Source organism: Triticum aestivum, chromosome 7A, assembly GCF_018294505.1.
Source record: "Triticum aestivum cultivar Chinese Spring chromosome 7A, IWGSC CS RefSeq v2.1, whole genome shotgun sequence".
Taxonomy (NCBI): Eukaryota; Viridiplantae; Streptophyta; class Magnoliopsida; order Poales; family Poaceae; genus Triticum; species Triticum aestivum.
The window spans coordinates 584,596,279-584,602,864 of NC_057812.1; the positions used below are offsets into that span (position 1 = coordinate 584,596,279).

Sequence of the window (6,586 nt, forward strand, 5' to 3'; positions counted from 1 at the left end):
GGGGTGGACGGGGGCGTCGGTGGCCGCGGGGGAGGGTGGCTGCAAGTACCACAGAGGGGCCGCGGGCGGCGTGGTCCCGCCGGGGTGTCCCGCCTGGAATGGCAGCAGCGGCAGCCCGGTGCAAGCCGGCACGGAGAATGGCTGCAGCGGTCCGGCGGCCGCCACCTGCGGCATCTGCTGTAGCGGCCAGGGGGCCGCGAACGGCGTCGGCCACTGCGGCCAAGGCGGCGTCAAAGCTGCCGGTGGGGGAAGCGCCGGGTAGCCGCCAGTGATGGCCGCCGGTACCGAGTACCACGGCAGCGCCTGCTGGCCCGCGGGCGCGGCCGGATGAAGCGGTGGAGGCGGCCCGTACGGGCTCGCCAAGTAGAGGCGGATGCCCTGGACCGCGACGACCAGGTCGTTGAGCACGCCGGCCATGGCCTCCGGTGTGAACTGCGGCGGCGCTGGGGGAGGCGGCGGCGGTGGTTGCTGGATGGGGATTTGCGGCTGGCCCTGGCCCGGCATGGTGCCGGGTGCGGGGGAGATCGGCGCCGAGAGGGAGGCCGTGGGGCCCAGCGACGCAGCGGCGGCGTTGGTGGAATCGGTGGCAGCGGCGGTGGGGGAGGCGTTGGGCAGCGGCGGCTGCGGTGGTGGCGGGTTTGGAGGCGATGAAGACATGGTCGAAACCCGGGTACCTGATACCAAGGTGTTAGGGGCTAGGGTTCTGCCCGGTCTTGGCCGTAGGCAGTAGGGCAAGGAGGGGGCTGGGCGTGGCGATGAGTGGCCGCACCGGCGGCTGGGCGCCGTCGCGGGAGAGGAGGATGACGGCGGCAGCGCAAGAGGCAGGGGGCGGCTAGGGTTCCGGCTCCTCTGGGAGCCGGGCAATAGAGATAATCTTCTTATTGCTTGATCTCAAACGATGTCTTACACGAGTATTTATAACTTTAGCCTAAGATAACTTGCCTAAGATAACTTGTGGGCCAAGCCCCTAATACTAATGCCCGGTGGGCCGCCGGCCATAACACTATACCTACAAATAAATGAACTGAGAAAATGGCCTGCACTTTTTGTTAGACCAAGGAAAACAAAGCGAAATTCACTGTCACTGAAAAGTATTGGGTACACACTATGACACTAACCAAACCACAAAATAACAGCTGTCTAAGCAAGGGTCGGGCACCCTTTGCGGGGCATTTGATCAAGCAAACGACGACCGATCTTGAATCTGAAAGGAACCATTCGACAGTCAAAACTATGTACACAGTTAGTAGTCCAGATGCTGGTGTCCAGCAAGGCAGCAACGTCTCAGGAGTCATGCATGACAACCAACCAAGCAGATAATTATATCTTCACCGCCGCCGGTGCCTTTGGTTCTAGATTGGGTGCCTTGGCCTCGACCGTCTGCAAGAGACAAAACGGCCGGCCGGAGGAATTCTTCGATCAGGGACTGACCACTGACGCTGATTGCAGGCAGTATAAAGAACAACCTTGCTCGGCTATTACCTCCACAGACCACAGCTCCACACGACAAATGAAGCCCTTAGGCACATCGCCCTCTTCTGGCCTGCACCTTGCTCCATTGCTAATTGTCCTATTGATGCACCGGCCGCATCTGCTTGTAGTCGTAGCGGACAACCTCACGGCCGGATCGTCTCTCAGGCCCCCTCAGTACATCACCTGCCCCTCCGGTGACTTCGCCTTCGGCTTTCGTGCCCTCGACTATGACCCCAGTCACTTCCTCCTCGCCGTCTGGTTCAACCTCAACCTTGACCTGGCAGCCGACCCCAGGCAGAAGAAGGTGGTGTGGTACGCGAAAGACCCGGTCTCAGACTCGGCAATCATGGCCACGGGGCAGGCCGTGTTCAGCATCACCCCCCATGGTGAGCTCTTGCTCACAGACTCCACCACCGGCGGCAACATCTGGACGAACCCGAGCCCTGGCCAGTCTGGGAACGTCCTGACGCTACAGGACTCGGGCAACCTCCAGTTCATCGCCATCGGGGGGAGCGCCGTCGTCTGGGAGACCTTTGGGCACCCGACCGACACGCTCCTCCCGGGTCAGACAATGGCCTCCGGAGCAAAACTTCAGTCTAAGCAATCGGACACGGACTTCTCCGCTGGCCGCTTCAGCTTGTATGTGCAGGCTAACGGCAATATCGTCTTGTACCTCATGAACCTCGCCGGTGACAACATGGACTCGTACAATTCATACTGGCGCACCGGCACCGACCAGCCCGGGCAAACCCAGGACGGCAACACCACCCTTTTCTTCGACTCGCCGGGTCACCTCCACTACCAGATCAAGGATGGCACGATGCACGATCTGACACCTCCCGTGCCGAACTCCGCCGTTAGTTACTACCAGCATGCAACGCTTGATCCGGATGGCATTGTTCGTGTCTACATCCTGCAGAAGAATGCCACCGGAAGGCGCAACGTGCCATGGACGATCTTTGGGCTGTTCCCAAGCAATGGTTGCAACAGCAGCACTACAGGCTGGGAAGGAATGTGCGGCCCCAACTCGTACTGTGTTTATGGTCCTAACAACAAGCTCGATTGTGAGTGCCCAAGTGGTTACTCCTTCATCGATCCTAGGCTCAAGTACAGAGGCTGCACACCAGTGTTCGTGCCACAGAGCTGCGATGGGAAGAACCGGCCCTCCGAATTCAGTCTTCTTAAATTGCCAAACACCACTTGGTCGCTGTCATCATACAGAGGGTATTCGTACACCACAGAGGAGCAGTGCGACAACTCATGCTTGCGAGACTGCTTCTGCACCGCCACTCTGTTCGATGGAAAAGTTTGTTACAAAATGGCATTATTGGCGGGCGCAGGATGGCAGGAGGGAAGCCTCAACATGAAGGCATCGATCAAGGTGCGGACAAGCAGCCTCCCGATGCCGACATCACCGAGAAGACCATTGCCTTATTTACTGCTGATTTGCTCGGTGCTATTGATGCTGGCTGCAGCAAGTAGTCTCATGCTACAGGGTTGCCTTTGGAAGAAGAACACTAACCATGATTTCCTGAGGGTTTTCACCGGGAAGGAGCTTTACAAAGCCACCAATGGCTTTCACAAGTTGTTGGGCAAAGGAGGCTTTGGAGAGGTCTACCATGGGGTGATAATGTCGCCACACACCTCTGATGTAGCAGTGAAGAAGCTCATCAACTCCAACGAGTACAGCGAGAGGGAGTTCACGAATGAGGTGCAGTCCATCGGCAGGATTCATCATCGGAATCTAGTCCGCATGGTTGGTTACTGCAAGGAGCGGGAGCAAAGGATGCTTGTGTTCGAGTTCATGCCAGGTGGCTCCCTTCGAAGCTTCCTCTTCCAGCCTCAACGGCCGTTGTGGACGTGGCGTGTAGAGGCAGCAATTGGGATTGCCAAAGGGCTAGAGTATTTACATGAAGGCTGTGATTATCCGATCATTCATTGCGACATCAAGCCCGACAATATACTTCTAGATGGCAAGAGCAATCCAAAGATAACTGACTTTGGGATCGCCGAGCTTCTCAACAACCAGCAGATGCACACCACAGTGACCAATATCAGAGGTACAAGGGGCTATATTGCCCCTGAGTGGTTCCAAAATGATAGGCGCATCGATACCAAAGTTGATGTTTACAGCTTCGGTGTTGTGCTACTGGAGATGATATGCTGCCGGAAGTGCCAGGATCCGGTGACCGGGCAGGATGGTGATGACTCGGTCACGCTATTCTGGTGGGCCGGTCAGTTGGTCTGTCATGGAAGGATTGAGGTGTTGTTGCATGGTGACGACGACGCCATGGAGGACTTGGTCAGAGTGGAGAGATTCTCGCGTGTGGCGTTCTGGTGCATTGAGCCGAATCCTTTGCTGCGACCAACAATGCACCAGGTTGTGCAGATGTTGGAGGGTGTGGTTGAGGTTGGCCTCCTACCTGATCCTCCAAGCTCCACAGATTCACCACCCTTAATCTCTTCAGTTGACCGGAGTGCTTCGCTGTCAAGTGATACTCCTCTTACTCCTCTTCAGGTGGAGTGATTCATCTTGTAGTATCTAGCACGCTCACCTTTGCTAAGTCTCATATGCTACAGAGTTGAAATAAGTTTCTTTTATTCTTTCCATTGCTCAACACGCCACGTTAATTGTTTGCTACTGTATATTTAGTTGGTGAAGTGTCCATTCCTTGAAACAGCAGTACAGCACAACAATCACATTGCATATGTGTAGGCATCTTCTAGCAAATGGGATAAGTACAACTATACTATGTACTCCTTCCGTCCAAAAAAGCTTGTCCCTCAAATGGATGTATCTTGCACTATCCCTCAAATGGATGTATCTTGCACTAACTTGGTGCTAGATACATCCATTTGAGGGACAAGCTTTTTCGGACAGAGGGAGTATCTCAGTGCAGAGTCCAGTAGATCAATAAAAGTTCCCCTTTCCAAGTATAAAGTTAACGTGTAGAGGCTGGAGTTGTACTTATGTTGTTCCAAAAAAAGCTATAGCATTTACAATGAGTATAGATACTCTCCGTACTCTATAAACTGATTACCCATTATCTTCCAAGTTTACCACTCCCTCCGGCCCATATTAATTGTCACTCAAATGGATATATGTAGACTTATTTCGGTGCTGGATACATCCATTTGAGCAACAATTAATTGGGACGGAGGCAGTATTTTAACTATCAAGGACTGACTGAATATAACTTCGGTCCTTGTAAAAAAAGGTCATAATTTAAACAAGGCCCAAATGAATGCAGTTGAAAGATTTAGTCATCCTTTCTGTACTCTTGTCAGAACTTCAAAATTTTAATGTGTGGATATTGTATTACATCCAAAAGCACTAACGGCAAGATTAAGGTAGCCTAAAAGCTGGCACCTCTACACCCAGTAGTTAATGTGTCTCAATTGAACAAAATGTTACCTACCTTCTCCTGTAAGAAGTCAGATAAGCTCTTTTGGCTTATACAAACTGAATCCTACTATGCCGAGTGTATAAATTTACCAAAAGATATACCTCAAAGTTTGGTACGATTTATCCACTTCAAAAGTTTCTTTTAGTTGGGCCATTTGTTTATAGAAACTGATATATTGCAAAACCTGGAAGGCTGGAACAGAACGAAGCTTCATAAAAATCCTCTATCATTAGAACAACAGAAGACAAATTATCCCAAATGAATGACAAAACTAGTAGGAAGACTTGCCATTTGATTCAACTATAAGTGCATTAAAGTGGTTTAGGCAAGCATACCACAGAGCCAGAGCATGTAATGTCTCGTCGCCGTTGGTAGCCATGTTGTTGTTCCCCAGTCCCAAGTGATTCTATGGCCCTGAACAAGCTGGTAGTGTCAAAATAGAAGCAATAGTGTTTGCTCCAATTCATTAGCAGTAGTGGCCCCTTCTATTAAACTGTTATGAACAAGGAATACATAACCGGATTTGCATAGCATGATGTCCTTCTATGCAGGACCATATGTGGACTTGGCCGCCACGATAGAGCATAGGTCAAGCAGTTGCATACTTGTATATAAAAGCACTGAAACCAATATGTACAGACAAGTCTGTTAATACCAGGATCCCAGAGTAGCGCTATTGGGCCATGCTGTTGAGGGAATCTCAAGTTCTTGGGTCAAGGGTAAGCATAGCTTAGAGTCCTTTCAAAATTCTGGCCTCCGTAAATTAACCACAGGTTCCACCAAATGACACCATCTGGCATTTCTCTTAGCAATAACTGTTGAAGCTTTGCATCTTCTGATGACATTGAATGGAATACAAATTCAGCCCCACATAGGCCATGATCGATGACTAAAGTAATTGGTCTTTTGAACACCTGCCACAACCATAAGCGCCTGGTGACTACGCACATTCATCTCCAGGAATAATGACAAGCTGCCATGAGTTAGCACGTGATCAGCAAAACCGTCATTCCACACCACGCCCTTGAGAAGACTTCACCAGACACCGCATCGGCAGAATCCCCAGCCAGCTCTTAAGAAAAGTGGCAAGCCACAACCATAAGAGCACATTGTCAGCAACCAGGGCTCATGTCTGACACCATGTCCTAGAGAAAAACTTCAACCAAAACTTTTCCAGTAGAATCCACGCCCAACTGATGAACCTCCGACATGGATCGCAAGATGAACAAGGACGCGATGCTCAAGCCCCTAGCACCCACACATCAGAGCGCCGCCGTTCCTCGCCGGTAGAACACCTTCTACAAGCTCCTGGTGACTATGCATATCCATCTCAAGAATAGTGACAAGCTGCCAACATGAGTTAACATGTGATCAGCAAACTCGTCATTCCACACCACGCCCCTGAGAAGACTTCACCAGACACCGCATCAGCAGAGTCCCCAGCCAGCTCTAAGAATAGTGGCAAGCCACAAGCATAAGTGAGCACATTGTCAGCAACCTCATGTCCGACACCATGTCCTAGCGAAAAACTTCAACCAAAAAGTTTCCAGTAGAATCCACGCCCAACTCTGGGAAAATTGACGAACCTCCGACATGGGCCAGCTCGGATTCCTCCTTGACATCCAGTTCTGAGGTGACTGGCCTCGTGGAGTTGTTGCTGAGGCGTCGGAGCAATGACGACGATCGATACTAGATGTAAAGGCAGC

At 51.7% G+C, this 6,586-nt stretch overlaps 1 pseudogene; it reads left to right on the plus strand.

Annotated features, from left to right (window-relative positions):
• Positions 1–1,174: 1,174 nt before the first annotated feature.
• LOC123147640 (G-type lectin S-receptor-like serine/threonine-protein kinase LECRK4) lies at positions 1,175–4,000 on the plus strand (annotated as a pseudogene).
• Positions 4,001–6,586: the final 2,586 nt, after the last annotated feature.